The sequence below is a fragment of the Heloderma suspectum genome, chromosome W, assembly GCF_057233095.1.
Source record: "Heloderma suspectum isolate Gila_16-S chromosome W, 16-S_ref, whole genome shotgun sequence".
Taxonomy (NCBI): Eukaryota; Metazoa; Chordata; class Lepidosauria; order Squamata; family Helodermatidae; genus Heloderma; species Heloderma suspectum.
In genome coordinates, this window is record NC_139475.1 from 60,094,240 (window position 1) to 60,111,121 (window position 16,882).

At 46.9% G+C, this 16,882-nt stretch overlaps 1 protein-coding gene across 1 annotated transcript in view; it reads right to left on the reverse strand.

Annotated features, from left to right (window-relative positions):
- Positions 1–757, reverse strand: part of LOC146334067 (E3 ubiquitin-protein ligase UHRF1-like) — a 39,372-nt gene extending 38,615 nt beyond the window's left edge. The window contains exon 1 of the mRNA XM_084825091.1: positions 689–757. The gene's annotated coding sequence lies outside the window, so the exon portion shown is untranslated. The remainder of the gene's footprint in view (positions 1–688) is intronic.
- Between the last annotated feature and the right edge of the window lie 16,125 nt (positions 758–16,882).

The window sequence follows — 16,882 nt, forward strand, 5'->3', positions numbered from 1 at the left end:
CAGACATACCTTAACTGGTTCCCCCCACATTCTCCCCATGAGCCCCCCCGGATATCAACCCCACCCCAGTTCCTGAGCCCCCCAGGCTCCCCCTCATACTCACACTGTCACAGTATTCTTACCCCTGAGCCCCTGAAGATCCCCCCGGCCCCCAACCACTTCACCTCCCCATCCCGAGCACCCGAAGATTCCCCCCAACCCTCACCATCCCGCCAATATGCACAGTTCTTGGGCTTGTGCCCCATTCTCCAACATCACCCCCTAATTAATGAGCCCGCCTTTTACCACACACACTCCATACTTGAAGACCCTCCCATTTTTCCTTTGCCGCACAAAGCTCTCCACAGTTGAAGACCCCCTGTTTTTGAAGACCCCCCCTTTCCCCTGCTGGTGCTTTTCCTTCCCCCTCCCCAGAACAAACATTGGAGGGGCATTTCCCTTCCCACCCCACCTCAGCCGAGCCTCAATTCCTCCCTCAAAGCCAGTCCACGGGCAAGATACCACAGCGCATGACCACTCAGCCTAACTTCTCCTCCCCTCCCCATTTTTCTCCCCTTGGCGCCCCCTCCTTTTCTGCTCTTGGCCATTGGAGGCTTCGCGAGAGCGGCGGCGCTCATTGGCCGACTTTCCCAAACCCTTTAGTTCCCGCTAAGCAGGTTTGTCTGCGCTCCTCCACCTCCACCACCACCTGAGGAAAAGCGTCTCCTCGCGGACTTCGGGGAGCGCGCCACAAATTGAAAAAAACCGCCCCGCTGCGACGATTGGGAGAGCTCTCGCGATATTATGTAAAAACTGAAGGGAGGGGCTGAAGTGGAGGAAGAAAAGGTAAAAAGCAATGTAAAAAAGATGATTTAAAGCGACAGGTTCCAAATTAAGAATCTTTTTATCTAAAAACAAAAAACCACCACCACGCTCGTGAAGCACTTTCTGCAACACAAAGACCGGGAATTAAAATATTTCAGCTGCATTAATAAACACTTAAAATGCCTTTTCCAAAATTATATTTCTTTGCATTTCGTATTTAAATCACTTTTAAGTGTTTGTATTAAGATCCGTTGCTGTCCAGCCACAATTAAAATTGCTTCAAGTCCCATCCATTTGAAGTAATTAATCATTGATTAATTTTAAATACCTGCTTTCACTCCCCCACAAAAACAAACAGGTAACGCTACAGTCCTATATGAACTTTTCTTAGGAGTGGGACTCATTAATCCCCGATAGGATTTACTTCTGAGCAAGCAAGCATAGGATCCTATTGTTAGTCCAGTCGATTTCACTTCGATTTACTTCCTAGTACTTTTAGGACTTACTGCCCTAAAGATGCTTAACTTTGGTTGGATCATGCCCATAGATCAAGAAACAGAAGCGAACATTTGCCCCCCAAAATCTTCCAGCATATTAACTCAGAAGTAACCCCCCCGGAAATCCTTCCACCAGGCTGTACTGAAGGAGATGAGAGGGGGAAAAGAGCATTTCACCAGCCCTGCTAAAAGACCACTTGCATTTTTTCCTCTTCCCTCCCCACCCCTTTTTCCTTCTGTGTCATGTAGATTGTAAACCTGTGGGCAAGGACTGTCTGGTTTTAATTATTATCTGTAAGCCACTCTAGGTGTGGTGCAGAATAACAGTACTTTAAATTAAAAAATAAACGACGCTTACTTTCAAATGAGCATGGGGTTGCAGCCTCACAGTTTCTAGGGGGATACCAGCTGTGTTAGCCTGTTGCAGCAAAAACAAAAAATAAGTCTTATGACACCTGAACGACAAATGTATCATGGCATAAGCTTTTATGGATTGACGTCCACTTCACCAGATGCAAGAAATGTTATCCCAGTTGACAAAGATATGTTACACACACACACACACACACACACACACACACACAGAGTTGTGGGGGGTTATTAACAAAGCTGGCGTCAAGAGTAGGCATGGTCAGGCACCGGCCAAGGGCCCACACCCCAGCAGGGGCCCACTGAAAAGAGTCCCCCTGGAGTTACTCCTCCTCTTCTTCACTGCTGCTCATTCACCTGCCTCTTGCTCTGGCCCAGATGGTGGTGGTGGTGAGGAGGAGGAGGAGGAGCAGATGCCATGGCTCACTGGCCCTCTGCCTGTTCAGCAAGCCAGTAGTAGCCATGTGGAGGAGGAGGAGCAGCTGATGACAATGGCAGTGAGAAAGAAGACTCGTCGAGAGAGGGGGCCCATTGAGGGTGCCTTGCCCAAGGCAAATGATATTAGGAGGTATCTTGCATTCCTAGGCAGACCAGGAACCAGTACAGAATCTAATTAACAGGGTCATGACCCAATCCTAACTGGTTATGAATAAGAATGAATAGAAATATTTATTTATTTTATTTATATCCCGCCTTTTTTCCTCCAAGGAACTCAAGGCGGCGTACATAATCCTCCTCCTCCATTTTATCCTGACAACAACCACCCTGTGAGGTGGGTTGGGCTGAGAGTCTGTGACTGGCCCAAAGTCACCCAGTGAGCTTCAATGGCCAAGCGGGGACTAGAACCCAGATCTCCCAACTCCCAGTCTAGCACCCTAGCCACTACACCAATTACTTTACTGAGAAACAACAAAAAAATCTTGTGGCACCTTCAAGACTAAACCATTCATTATGACTTAAACTTTGGGGGGCTAATATGAACTGCGATCCTAACTTAGCAGTGTAAAGGGGGATGGGATTAGAAGTTGAATAGCGATGAAATGCACCCCGCCCCATCTGCGACAACTCAAATAGAGCTGAAATGTATGCAAGATAAGCACCATGACCCTTTTCAAGAGCAGTAATTGGAGATGACACAACCATCTCAGCACTGGTCAGTAAATTAACATCTGGAACAGACAGGAAGCCATAGTCTCTATTCAGATGCAAATTAATAGGATCAAACATAATAGTGTAGTAAAGCAGGGAATTCCCAGAAATGAGACCAAATCCCACAGCTCTAGGAATGGCTAGCAAACTAGAGTTAACTATCCCTCTTTAGAGGTTCAGTATTACACCGCCTATCTTGCTCTACTGGTTCCTGAATAGTACGAATGGGTTGCGGCCAACCTGATCAGGTCATGTACTCATTGGATTGGATTATATGCCCATTTTGCGATCTGTGAAAGAATCTTTGGATCTTTTCCATTGCTTAGCCTTCCAGCTCTCACTTTGTTTTAAGAAAAACAACCAACTGTATATAACAAAGGGTCTTGTAGTGCCTGAAAAACCAACGAGAGTTTATTATGGCATAAGCGTTCATGGACCGGATCCCATTTCTTCAGATGCAGGTATGGGTGTAAAGACGCAGGGCACGTAGCATGTAAGCAGTGAGGACAAAGGGATATTTATTTAATTTCTATACCGCCCAATAGCCAAAGCTCTCAATTAAGTGCAAAAACTAGGCAGTGATCATTAAGTTAAAGCTTAAATTTCTGGGAAATAGTGAGTGACCATTTTACACACATTTATTTTATTTTATTTATTTATTTATTATTAAATTTATTAATCGCCCATCTGGCTGGTCACCCAGCCACTCTGGGCGATGTACAACATACAATAAAACAGTTTAAAACAATAAAATTCTACAATAAAAACATTTTCTAAAATACCCTAACCCACCCCAAATGCCTGCCTGAACAACCACGTTTTTAATGCACGACGGAAGCTCATTAAAGAGGGGGCATGACAGAGTTCCCTAGGGAGGGAGTTCCACAGAGTGGGGGCCACCACAGAAAAGGCCCTCTCCCTCGTCCCCACCAGTGTAGCTGTCCTGGCTGATGGGACAGACAGAAGGCCATCCGAGGCTGATCTTGTTAAGCAGCCTGTCTGGTGCTGCTGGAGGCGCTCCTTAAGACAGGCTGGGCCGGAACCATATAGGGTTTTAAAGGTCAAAACCAGCACCTTGAATTTGGCCCGGAAAACAACTGGTAACCAGTGCAACTCCTTCAGCACTGGAGTGATGTGATCTCGCCGGCGGCTGCCTTTAATCAGGCGAGCCGTCGCGTTCTGTACCAGCTGCAGCTTCTGAACCGTCGTCAAGGGTAACCCCACATAGAGCGTATTACAGTAGTCTAAACGAGAGGAGACCAGGGCATGTACTACCGATGGGAGCAGATGGTCGGGAAGGAAGGGGCGCAGCCGCCGTATCAGATGGAGTTGATACAGCTGTCCGGCTCACAGCTGACACCTGAGCCTCCATGGACAGCTGGGAGTCCAAAATGACCCCCAGGCTGCGGACCTGGTCTTTCAAGTGTAGCCGTACCCCATTCGACACCAGGTCAACATCCCCCAGCCTCCTCTTGTCTCCCACCAAAAGTACCTCGGTCTTGTCAGGGTTCAGCTTCAGCTTATTCCTCCCCATCCAGCCACTCACCGTCTCCAGACATTTGGACAGGGATTCTACGGCCAACCTTGGTGAAAATTTGAATGAGAGGTAGAGCTGCGTGTCATCCACATATTGATGACACTGCACCCCAAACCTCCTGATGATAGCCCCCAGCGGCTTCACATAGATGTTAAATAGCATCAGGGGGAGGATGGAACCCTGTGGCACCCCACAAGCGAGCGGCCACGGGTCCGAAACCTCCTCTCCCAGTGCTACCCTCTGGTACCTGCTGGAGAGGAAGGACCGGAACCACCGCAATACGGTGTCTCCAATGCCCAACCCCTCCAGGCGGTCCAGGAGGATACCGTGGTCAACGGTATCAAAAGCCGCTGAGAGGTCGAGGAGAACAAGGAAGGAGCATTCACCCCTATCCAGAGCCCTCCTCATATCATCGACCAAGGCCGTTTCTGTCCTATGCCCAAGCCTGAAGCCCGACTGAAATGGGTCTAGATAATCAGTTTCTTCCAAGTGTGCCTTCAACTGCACCGCCACCACCCGCTCAATCACCTTGCCGAAAAATGGCAGATTTGAGACTGGGCGAAAGTTGTTCAGAACTTGAGGATCCAAGGAGGGCTTCTTTAAGAGCGGTCTTTTCACTGCCTCCTTGAGGGCTGATGGCATCACTCCCTCCTCAAGGGATTTAAGCTTTCATATAATTATTGGAGTCTGTATTTATTTATTTTTTTGCATTTCTCCCTGATCTCACTGCTTGCATCCCCACCTTAACATTTCATGAATCTGATGATGTAAATCAGCTTTCCCCAACTTGGTGCTCTCCAGATTTTTTGGATTCAGCTCCCAGCCAGAATGGCTAATGGCCAGGAATTCTGGAAGATGTAGAATATAGCCTACAAAAGCTCAAACTCTAATGAATTTGTTTGTCTTTAAAGGTGCCACAATACTTTGCAAGTAAAAACAAAACAAAAAACCAATAGACTCATTTGCCACATTCCGATGTAATCCTAAACTCTGGTTTAGTGTTATGTGCATGAGCCTTGGGCTTATGCACTCTCCCCTCCCCTCCAGCGCAAGTGTGAGGAGATCAGAAGCTTTGATTTATGTTTTCACTAACCAACGCTTATAGTTATGTCATGATCTGGACAAACTGTGGTTGGTCTTAACTATGCCTTCGGGAAGCCAGCCAACTTCAAACCGGCTTCCCTAAACCAAGGGTAGGGAACCTGTAGACCTCCAGATGTTGTTTGATTCCAACTCCCATCAGCCCCAGCATGTACTCTAAGAATGTAAGAAGGGCCATGCTGGATCAGACCACAGGTCCATCTCATCCAGCATTCTGCTCACAGTGGCCAACCAGATGCCTGTGGGAAACCCACAAGTAGGACATGAGTGCAACAGCACTCTCCTGCCCATGTTCCCCAGTAACTAGTAAACAGAGGCATACTTCCCCCTGACCCTGAAGGTAACATATAGCTATCAGGACTAGGAGACATTGATAGCCTTCTCCTCCATGAATTTGTCTAATTCCCCTTTTAAAGCCATCCAAATTAGTGGCCATCGCTACATCTACATCGCCACTAGGCCATCGCTACATCTTGTGGAAGTGAATTCCATAGTTTAACTCTGGAGGAAGTCGCCGCCGCCGCATCCACCACCAGGTAGGTCCGTCCTGGGGGGATTCCACGGGGTGGCAGGGGGGAGGGAGTTCCGCCACGGACTCCGGGGGGCCGGATTCTAAAGAATCCAGCCTCACTGGAGTCTGTGGCGGAATTCTCCGCCATCCCTACTCTCTTGGGTAGCTTTTGCTGTATGTTTTGGGTCATTATCCATCTGCAATATGAAGCGGCGTCCTATCAGTTTGGCAGCATTTGACTGAATCTGAGCAGAAAGTATAGCCCTATACACTTCAGAATTCATCCTGCGGCTTTGATCAGCAGTCAGGTCATCAACAAACACCAGTGACCCGGTTCCATTGGCAGCCATACATGCCCACGCCATAACACTGCCTCCACCATGGTTGACAGATGACGTGGTATGCTTTGGATCATGAGCTGTTCCTTTCCTTCTCCATACTTTTCTCTTCTGGTACAAGTTAATCTTGGTTTCATCAGTCCAAAGAATCTTATTCCAGAACTGGGCAGGCTTTTGTAGGTGTTTGCTGGCAAAGGCTAATTTGGCCTGTCTGTTCTTGAGTGTTACCAGTGGTTTGCACCTTGTTGTGAAGCCTCTGTATGTACATTCATAAAGCCATCTCTTGACTGCAGATGTTGACAGTGACATGCCTGCCTCCGCGAGAGCATTCTTGACCTGGCTAGATGTTGGGAAAGGGCTCCTCTTCACCATGAGCAGCATTCCGCGGTCATCCGCTTTTGTTGTCTTCCGTGGTCTGCCAGGCCTGTTGCTGAGCTTGCCAGTTAATTCCTTCTTTTTCAGGATGTTCCACACTGTTGTGTTGGCCACTCCCACTGTTTCTGCTATCTCTCTGATGGGTTTATGTTGTTTCCTCAGCCTCATGATGGCCTCCTTCACTCGCATGGACACCTCTTTGGGCCTCATGTTGGGAGTTCCAGTGAACAGCCACCGAATGCAAATGTAACACTCAGATCCCCCTCCAGGCCTTTTCTCTGCTCAATTGGCCATAGGGCACCCAGGAAACAGGCCACCCCTGGCCATGCAGCTGCTTGCCAGCCATTCGCTCCATTACTTATGAGCCACCAAGGATGGGTGTGTGTGCGTGCCACTGGCTGTTCTTCCTGAATGGTCAGTGCCCCACTTTTGCCAAACCCCTTGAATTACAGCTGGAAGTCCTGACTTCGCTCCCACCTGGGTGTGTTTCCTTTCAACTTCAATGTGGTGGTGTACAGAGGCCAACTGCCAAAACAGTGATCCTTGTTCCAGTATTTCTGGCCCTGATCGTATATGCCTTGCATCCGGCTCAATATGGCCCATGCTAAGTGGCAGTGTGGTTCTCCAGAGTTCTCTCAGGGGAGTCTTTCCTGACCCAGTCCAGAGATGTCAGGGAGCTTCTCCAAAATGGTATTTGGCCCTTGGGCTGAGAGAAGTTTGACACCCTCTATTTTAGGGGCAGAGAGAGACACTTTGAACTAAGGAGCATGGTGCCTCTGAGCATGTGCCAGGTGCAGGCATTCAGTACCCAAAAGTGAACTTCTAATTAAGAACATCAGAAGAGTCCTGCTGGATCAGACCAAGGGTCCATCCAGTCCCGCATTCTGTTCACACAGTGGCCAGCCAGCTGTCGACCAGGAACCCACAAGGGCATGAGCACAACAGCACCCTCCCTGCCCATGTTCCCCAGCAACTGGTGTACACAGGCAGACTGCCTCTAGTAGTCATTGATACCCTTCTCCTTTAGGAATTTGACCAACCCCCTTTAAAGCCCTCCAAAGTGGTGGCCATCACTACATCCTGTGGTGGCGAGTTCCATAGTTTAACTCTGCGCTGTGTGACAAAGTCCTTCCTTTGATCTGTCCTGACTCTCCCACCCATCAGCTTCATGGGATGACCCCAGGTTCTAGTATTTTGAGAGAGGGAGGAAAATATCTCCCTCTCCACAGCATGCATAATTCTGTAGACCTCTGTCATGTCTCCCCTTCCCCTCCTTTTTTCCAAGTTAAACAATCCCAGCTGTTGTAACCTTCCCTCATGGGGGAGATGCTCCGGCCCCTTGATCATACTAGGTGCCCTCCTCTGCACTTTTTCTAGCTCTATGATATCCTTTTTTAGGTGTGGTGACCAGAACTGTACACAGTCTTCCAAGTGTGGTCGCACCATAGATTTGTATAGGGGCAGTATGATCTTGGACGTTTTAAAATTATTTTTTAAAATAAAATGCTACCACTGAACTACATTCCTTCCTCTAAAAATGTAGTACATTTCCAGTCTCTCCAGTAAAGCCCTTATGATCTTAAGTCTGCATATGGATGGGGGTGGGGGGCCAAATGCAGTCGGAAGTTTCAATGTTGGGGTCCAACACCAACGTCATCCTAGGAGGAGCAGCCCAGATATGTGCATGATGTACCGCTCTGGCAGAACCCTGACATTAAAAAAGGGTTTCTGGGTTTCAGGCACCGATGAGATCAAGCTGTAATTACAGCTTTACTACTAAGTGTCGTTGTATACTGCAGCTTAGATGAACTGGGCTGTTCATGTTGTTGTTCTACCTCCTCCCCAAAAATCTTTCAGCTGCAGGCAGAAGCTTTTCATATATAAAGCCCCCAAACCAAACTTACTTCACCGTTTAGGACCATGTTTAGATTTGCACCGTGCCAACTGTGTTTGTATTATTTATTTATTATTACAGTTATTACGTTTTTCCTCTTGCAAGGAACCCATGGTGATTTACAAGGTCCTCCTCCTCCTCTCCATTTTATCCTCACAACAACCCTGTGAGGTAGGTTAGGCTGAGAGTCAGGGACCGGCCCAAAGTCACCCAGTGAGCTTCATGGCAGAGTGGGGACTAGAACCCAGGTCTCCCGAGTCCTAGTCCAAGACTCTAACCACTACACCACACTACACTCTCAAAAATAACTGCCCCTATTTATTTCTATCTCACCTTTTCCTCCACGAAGCTCAAGACAGCATACGTGGGACTCCCTCTACATTTTTTTCTTCCCAAGAATCCTGTGAGGTAGGCTGGACTGGAAGAGGGCAAATGGCCCAAGATCACCCAGTGAGCTTCAGGGCTGAGTGGGAGGGATTTGAATCTGGGTCTCTCCATTCCTAGCTCAACAATCTATCTTTGCACCATATGGGAAAAACTCTCCTGCCTCTCCAAACAGGCTCTTTGCCACATATTGCAAGTAAGTTTCTAGTCCCCTTGATGAAAGCTTCCAAAATTCAGGTTTATTGTGAACAAGCCAGTGTGCTGACAAAAGTGGGAGTGGCTAAACAAACCACAGACTTCCATCCATAGTTTGTTTATCGTGACATCTCTCCCCGGACAAGCCAAAGTCCAAAGCCAAGAACAACCATGGTTTATAACTCTGGCTCGTCTGGGGAGAGACAAGCCACAGTTCCTGGTTCACACATCATGATAAACAAACCACAGCTAAAAGGCTTGCAAATTGTTTTTTATTATTATTATTATTATTATTATTATTAATTGCATTTCTATACTGCACCATAGCCGAAGCTCTCTGGGCGGTTTACAAAAGTTGAAACATTAAATACAATATAAAAAGTTTAAGAGCCATTAAAAAAAAAAAGCACACAGACAATATATACAAACATATAATTAAAAACAACATTGAACTATCAGACATAAGTAAAGGCACATCCAGAACCGATTAAAACTCATCATGCACTGCCAAATGCCTGGGAAAAGAGGTAGGTCTTAACCTGGCGCGGAAAAGATAATAATGTTGGCACCAGGCAGACCTCATCAGGGAGCTTGTTCCACAGATGTGGCTCCTCTTCCAGGAGGAGCCAAATCAGAGCAATTGAGCAACTTTAAGTATCAAGAATCAGCCAGTGATGTGCTTTTCCACAGCTCTCCCCTAATATAATAGCACTGGTGTCATATTCTCAAACCCAAACTTCCCATTGCATTAGCTGCAGATTAATTATTACACCTACTACACCATCAATGTACAGCAAGGGTGGAGAGACTATAGATCGCTCCAACCAAACCAATATACAGTAAAAAAAAAAATTAAGAAGCAGGTTCTCAAAACATGTGTTTGGTCTAGAGGAGGGTCCCAGATCTAAAAAGCTTGATGACTGCTCTAGGATACAGTCAATTTGTTCCCACCCCTCCATCATCATCATCATCATTATTGATATTTAAGGTGCAATCTTATGCATGTTTGAACAGAAAGAAGGCCTACAATTCCCACCATAAACACACTAAACATGCATAGGACTGCACCTTTAGTTGCCCAAATAAAATGAACTTACAAATTATTAAAAGTAGATCACCATCTACTTAAGACAACCATAAATAAGAGAAGAAAATAAGGGCATAAAACATAGTTCCTTCATCATCAGAAATTAACAGCAGTCCATATTATAGGAGGGCGTTACGTCAATTGGTGTTAATGGAAGCTTTTCTTCTAAGCTTAATTGCATGAGGTGGGGGCAATTTTCCTTTAGGAGGTGTTATAGAAATGTCAGCTTTACTATGTCTAGCTTAGCTTAAGCTGTTCTATGTAGCTAGATTTTTGTGTTCTACCTCTGTATGAAACTGCCATGCTGACAAAGATATAGTGCCTTATCAGAGACTCAAGAATGTCAAGACTGTAGTATGCAAGAGTACGCGACTCTCTCTGCTGTCTCTCTACCCATGCTTGAGTGTTGAGGGGCATTGTTTGTGCCAGCTAGACAAAGAAATTATAGAGAGCAGGCGTAAGACAGCCCCCAAAGACTTTGTGTATATAAGCTTCTGGATCACACTACTTGATTGCCTTCTTTGTTGGTGCACTAGCCCCAAAGATTGCCTTATTCTGCAGAATAAAATCGTGTTGGACCAAATCTATGCCCCCTCTCGTTCTTGGTAAACAAATCGGATGAGTCTACCAGGGACAGAACACAATTTTTGTAACAGAGGGAAAGAGAGAGAAAAGGTGGGGGGAATGGGAGAAGGGGCAGTGAGATATTGCAAATTAATCGCAATTGGGAGAGGAACTACTGATTTGGAATTTTCTGGGATGTGGTGCAAATTAACGGAAGAATTGATTTTATTTGAGGTGATCTGGATGTGAGAATAATTTGCTGGCTTTGCCTTCTGTGAAATTTAAATAAATCCTACTAATTACGTCTAAATTTTCATACGCAGGTAGAGATTAACATATGCAAATCTTATGCAGTTTTGCATCCTCTGGGCATGGCTCTGGAATCTTTTAAGTGCCTAGCAACACCTCTGCTAGCCGGCAAAGGAATCTCACTTGTGTATTTAAATTAAATATTGCCCAGGACTGATGCTCTAAAACCTAACCCAGGTTAGATTTATCAGCAGTGGGACTTGCCACCTCAATGCCTCTGTTCTGTTGGCGCCTGCACAAGGCAGCCTTGAAGGACCAACTCGTCTGCTAGCCACTCCCAGCTGCAGTAATCTATAAATAAGGACACACGTGGGAGAGATTGACTGGCAAAGTTACGCTTTGAAAACCCGTAGATAAGTACGCGAAACACATCCTCTCCATGCTGGTGTGCATCTCTAGTCGCTTACCATTCCTCTACGGAATACAGAGTGCAATTTGGAATCTTATCCTATTTTATCCTCACAAGACCCCTGCAGGGTAGGTTGGGCCTGGGCCAAAAAGGAAGCGGGGGGGGGGGGAAGAGAGAGAGAGAGAGAGAGAGAGCGCGCGAGCGAGCGTGAGCACGCATGCACAGGGAGCTTTATGGCTCTCTCCTTGAGAAACTGGCAGCTGTCCGGATGTTGATGGAGTCATCAGCCCCAGCCAGTATGGCCTATGGCCAATGGCCAGGGGTGGTGGGAGTTGTAGTCCCAAAAACATCTGAAGGGCCACCGGATCCCCTATATGTCACAAATCCTTTGGGCCCCTCTTTCCTTAAGCATGCGCACAGACACACACACGCGCGCACACAGACACACACACACACACACACACACAATGAGAGGCTTCAGTCTCACACCTTTAATTCATTATTCACAGTCATTACAGATGAAATGCCTCCCCAGTTCTGGCTGCTCCTCTTCTGAATCTGAGCTATCTCCCTGAGCTCAGAATCAATCCTGACACTATGCCTGCACTACATGGGGAGAGTGGGAAGGTTCAAGAGGAACTTGAAAGACATCATGAGCGATTTGTGGTTTGTAAACACAAAGAGAAGAACACGGCAGGGGGGAAGCAACTTGTGCAGGAACACGAGGAGATCCGTCAGCGCTTAGATCTTCATCAGGGGCAGTGTAAGGCAAGAACACTCTGTATGTGAGACCTGCACTAAAATATTCCGGCATGGAGCGCTCCTGCTCAGGGTTCCAGCCAGCCAGCTGGCCATGCCCACTTCCCCAATTCTTCCCTTCCAACTGTAGGCCAGCATTTCGTCCTCTTTGGGATGTTTTTGGTTTCCCCCTTATTTGTTTCCCCTAAAGGGCCCCCCTTTTTGTAAATCTTGGGGTACCCCAGCCTGCTCAGACCTCCCTCTTGTGCATGTACAGCACAGTTTGGGCTACCGGAGAGCCAACACACTGGAGAACAGAGAGTGTTTTTGTCTTACAGCACCCCCGAACAAAGATCTAATCGAGATACATTGGGCCTAATCAAGTATATATTTTTGCACACTTAGCAAGGAGGCCTCCTCTCCTACATAAATGTAAATAACATACCATTTCTCTGCAATTGGGGAACCTCTGGATGCAATTTCTAAGCACAGCCAGGCTCAGCAATCACCATCAGTCCTATACATCTCGGATCAGGGCCTTGAGCCCAGAAGTGGCCTCGGGAAAGGGAGCTACTTCCTTGCAGACCGAAGAGGAAGAGCTTGCACAGGCCCCAAGACTAGTCAGCAGAAAGGCACTTTGAATCTGTTAAGATTGGGTAGTATGTAGTGTTAGTCCTACGTAGAGGAGAGCCACTGAAATGAATGAGACAAGTTAGTCACAACTAACTTAAGTCCAATTGAAAACATGTAGGAAGAAAGCCAGACCATGAAGCACCTGGTCTTCGATGTCTATATACTAATGCCCAGAGTATGGGAAACAAACAGAACGAACTTGAACTCTTAATACAAGAGGGAAATTGTGACTTGATAGGTGTAACTGAGACCTGGCGGGATGACTCCCATGACTGGAATACAGCAATTGAAGGATATAACTTGTTCAGAAAGAACAGGAGGAACACTGCACTGTATGTGAAAAATACACATCTCCGCACAGAAATACAGGAGGATGAGCTTGGTAGCCCCATCGAGAGCATCGGGATCAAAATAAATGGAGAAAAGAAGAAAAGGAATCTGGTGGTCGGAGTCTACTACCGGCCACCCAGTCAAGGAGAAGACGAGGATGACACTTTTGAAAAGCAAATAGCCAAGGTTTCAAGGAAGCATGATGTAGTAGTAATGGGGGACTCCAATTTCCCCGATATTTGCTGGGAGACAAATTCTGCAAAACATGGCCCCTCCAGGAAATTCCTGACTTGTGTGGCGGATAACTACCTCCTACAGAAAGTAGAGGAAGGAACTAGAGGATCGGCCATCCTTGACGTGATCCTAACCAACAGAGATGACTTAGTGGGTAAAGTAGCGGTTAGGGGAACTCTGGGGGAAAGCGACCATGTTATACAATTCCAACAAGAAGAAAAGGTGGGAGACAACAGAAGAAGCCCATGCGGCTTCACAAAAAGCTTAGAGATGACCTGAAAACAACAAAGGAAACATAGAGTCAGTGGAAAGAAGGCCAAGCAACAAAGGAAAAGTACAGGCAGGTCGCACAGAATTGCAAGGATGGTGTCAGGAAGGCTAAAGCTGAGAACGAGCGGAGGTTAGCGAGGGAGGCTAAAAGCTACAAAAAGGCTTTCTTCAGCTACGTGCATAGGCAAAGACAGGGGAAAGAATTGGTGGTTCAGCTATTAAACAAGGACGGCAAAATGATAACAGATGACAAAGAAAAGGCAGAGGAGCTCAATTCCTACTTTGGCTCAGTCTTCTCCCAAAAGAAGGTCTGTGACCCCCTTGGCAAAGGCGAAGTACAGGCTGAAGGGGCAGGATTGCAGCTTGAGAGCGATAGGCATATGGTCAAGGAACACCTAATTTCTTTGTGTTCAAATCTCCAGGGCCAGATGAACTGCACCCTAGAGTAATAAAGGAACTGGCAGAAGAACTCTCAAAGCCATTGTCTATTCTCTTTGAGAAATCCTGGAGGACGGGTGAAGTGCCAGATGACTGGAGGAGGGCTAATGTTGTCCCTATCTTCAAAAAAGAGGAACCTGGGAACTACAGACCAGTCAGTCTGACATCAATCCCTGGGAAAATTCTGGAGCAGATGATCAAGCAATCCATCTGGAAGCACCCCAAAAACAATGCAATGATTTGTTGTTCAGTTGTTCAGTCGTGTCCGACTCTTCGTGACCCCATGGACCATAGCACGCCAGGCCTTCCTGTCCTGCGCTCTCTCCCGGAGTGTGCTCAAGTTCATATTCATTGCATCCATGATGCTATCTAGCCATCTCATCCTCTGCCGTCCCCTTCTCCTTTTGCCTTCAGTCTTTCCCAGCATCAGGGTCTTTTCCAGGTAGTTTTCTCTTCGCATTAGGTGGCCAAAATATTGGAGCTTCAGCTTCATTATCTGTCCTTCCAATGAGCAGTCAGGGTTGATTTCCTTTAGGATGGACTGATTTGACCTCCTTGCAGTCCAGGGGACTCGTAAGAGTCTTCTCCAGCACCACAGTTCGAAAGCATCGATTCTTCGGCGCTCAGCCTTCCTTAGAGTCCAGCTCTCACAGCCATACGTTGCTACTGGGAAAACCATAGCTTTGATTAGACGGACCTTTGTCGGCAAGGTGATGTCTCTGCTTCTTACTATGCTGTCTAGGTTTGCCATAGCTTTCCTCCCAAGGAGCAAGCGTCTTTTAATTTCATGGCTACAGTCACAGTCTGCGGTGATCTTGGAGCCCAAGAAAGTAAAATCTGTCACTGCTTCCATTTCTTCCCCTTCTATATGCCAGGAAGTGATAGGGCCAGATGACATGATCTTAGTTTTTTTTAATGTTGAGTTTCAAACCAGCTTTTGCACTCTCCTCTTTCACCCTCCACAAGAGGCTCTTGAGATCCTCTTCGCTTTCTGCCATTAGGGTGGTATCATCTGCATATCGGAGGTTGTTGATAATTCTCCCGGCAATCTTAATTCCGACCTGTGATTCATCCAACCCGGCATTTCTCATGATGTACTCTGCATATAAGTTAAATAAGCAGGGTGACAATATGCAGCCTTGTCGTACTCCTTTCCCAATTTTGAACCAATCAGTTGTTCCATCTCTGCTTCTTACTGGTGCTTCTTGACCCTCATACAGGTTTCTCAGGAGACAGGTAAGGTGGTCTGGTACCCCCATCTCTTTCAGAATTTGCCACAGTTTGTTGTGATCCACACAATCAAAGGCTTTAGCGTAGTCAATGAAGCAGAAATAGACGTTTTTCTGGAATTCTCTTGCTTTCTCCATGATGCAGCGAATGTTGGCGATTTGATCTCTAGTTCCTCTGCCTCTTACGTTCCATGGGGTTTTCTTGGCAAGAATACTGGAGTGGGTTGCCATTTCCTTCTCCAGTGGACCACATTTTGTCAGAACTCTCTGCCATGACCTGTCCGTCTTGGGTGGCCCTGCACGGCATAGCTTATGGCTTCACTGAGTTACGCAAGCCCCTTCACCACAACAAGGCAGTGATCCATGAAGGGGAATGCAGTGATTACTCGAGGCCAACGTGGATTTGTCAAGAACAAATCCTGCCACACGAATCTGATCTCATGTTTTGATCAGGGAACCTGCCTTGTGGACCATGGGAATGCTGTGGACATGATATACCTCAACTTCAGCAAAGCTTTCGACAAACTGCCCCATGATATCCTGATGAGCAAACTAGCTCAAAGTGGGCTAGATGAAACAACTATCCGGGGGATCCACAGTTCGCTACAGAATTGGAGTCAAAGAGTGCTGATCAATGGGATCTTCTCAAACTGGGGAGAGGGAACAAGTGGGGTACCGCAGGGCTCAGTCCTGGGCCCAGGGCTCTTCAACATTTGTATTAATGACTTGGGGGAGGAGGTGCAGGGAATGCTGATCAAATTTGCGGACGACACAAAATTGGGTGGGATAGCTAATACTCTGGAAGACGGAAACAAAATTCAAAGTGATCTGGATAGACTGGAGCGCTGGGCAGAAAACAACAGAATGACATTTAATAGGGATCAATGCCAAGTTCTGCACCTCGGAAAAAGAAACCAAATGCAGAGATGGGGGATAGGTGGCTCAACAACACTACGAGCGAGAAGGATCTTGGAACTGTTGTAGATCACAAGCTGAATATGAGCCAACAGTGTGATGCGGCTGCAAAAAAGGCAAATGCTCTTTTGGGCTGCATTAATGGAAGCATAGCTTCCAAATCCAGGGAAGTACTAGTCCCCCTCTACTCAGCACTGGTTAGGCCTCATCTGGAGTACTGTGTCCAGTTCTGGGCACTGCACGTTAAGAAGGATGCAGACAAGCTGGAGAGGGTTCAGAGGAGGGCAACAAAGATGATCAGGGGACTGGAAACAAAGCCCTATGAAGAGAGGCTGAAAGAACTGGGCGTGTTTAGCCTTGAGAAGAGAAGACTGAGGGGAGATAGGATAGCGCTGTTCAAGTACTTGAAAGGTTGTCACAGAGAGGAAGGCCAGGATCTCTTCTTGATCCTCCCAGAGTGCAGGACATGTTTAGCCTTGAGAAGAGAAGACTGAGGGTAGATGGGATAGAGCTCTTCAAGTACGAGATGTAAATGCTGTCGACCCAGTTGGAAACAGTGATCCCAGTGCGATCAGATTTCATATGCATTCAAGTGGAAAACTGCCCAGGAAGTCCAGCACAGTCACATCTGA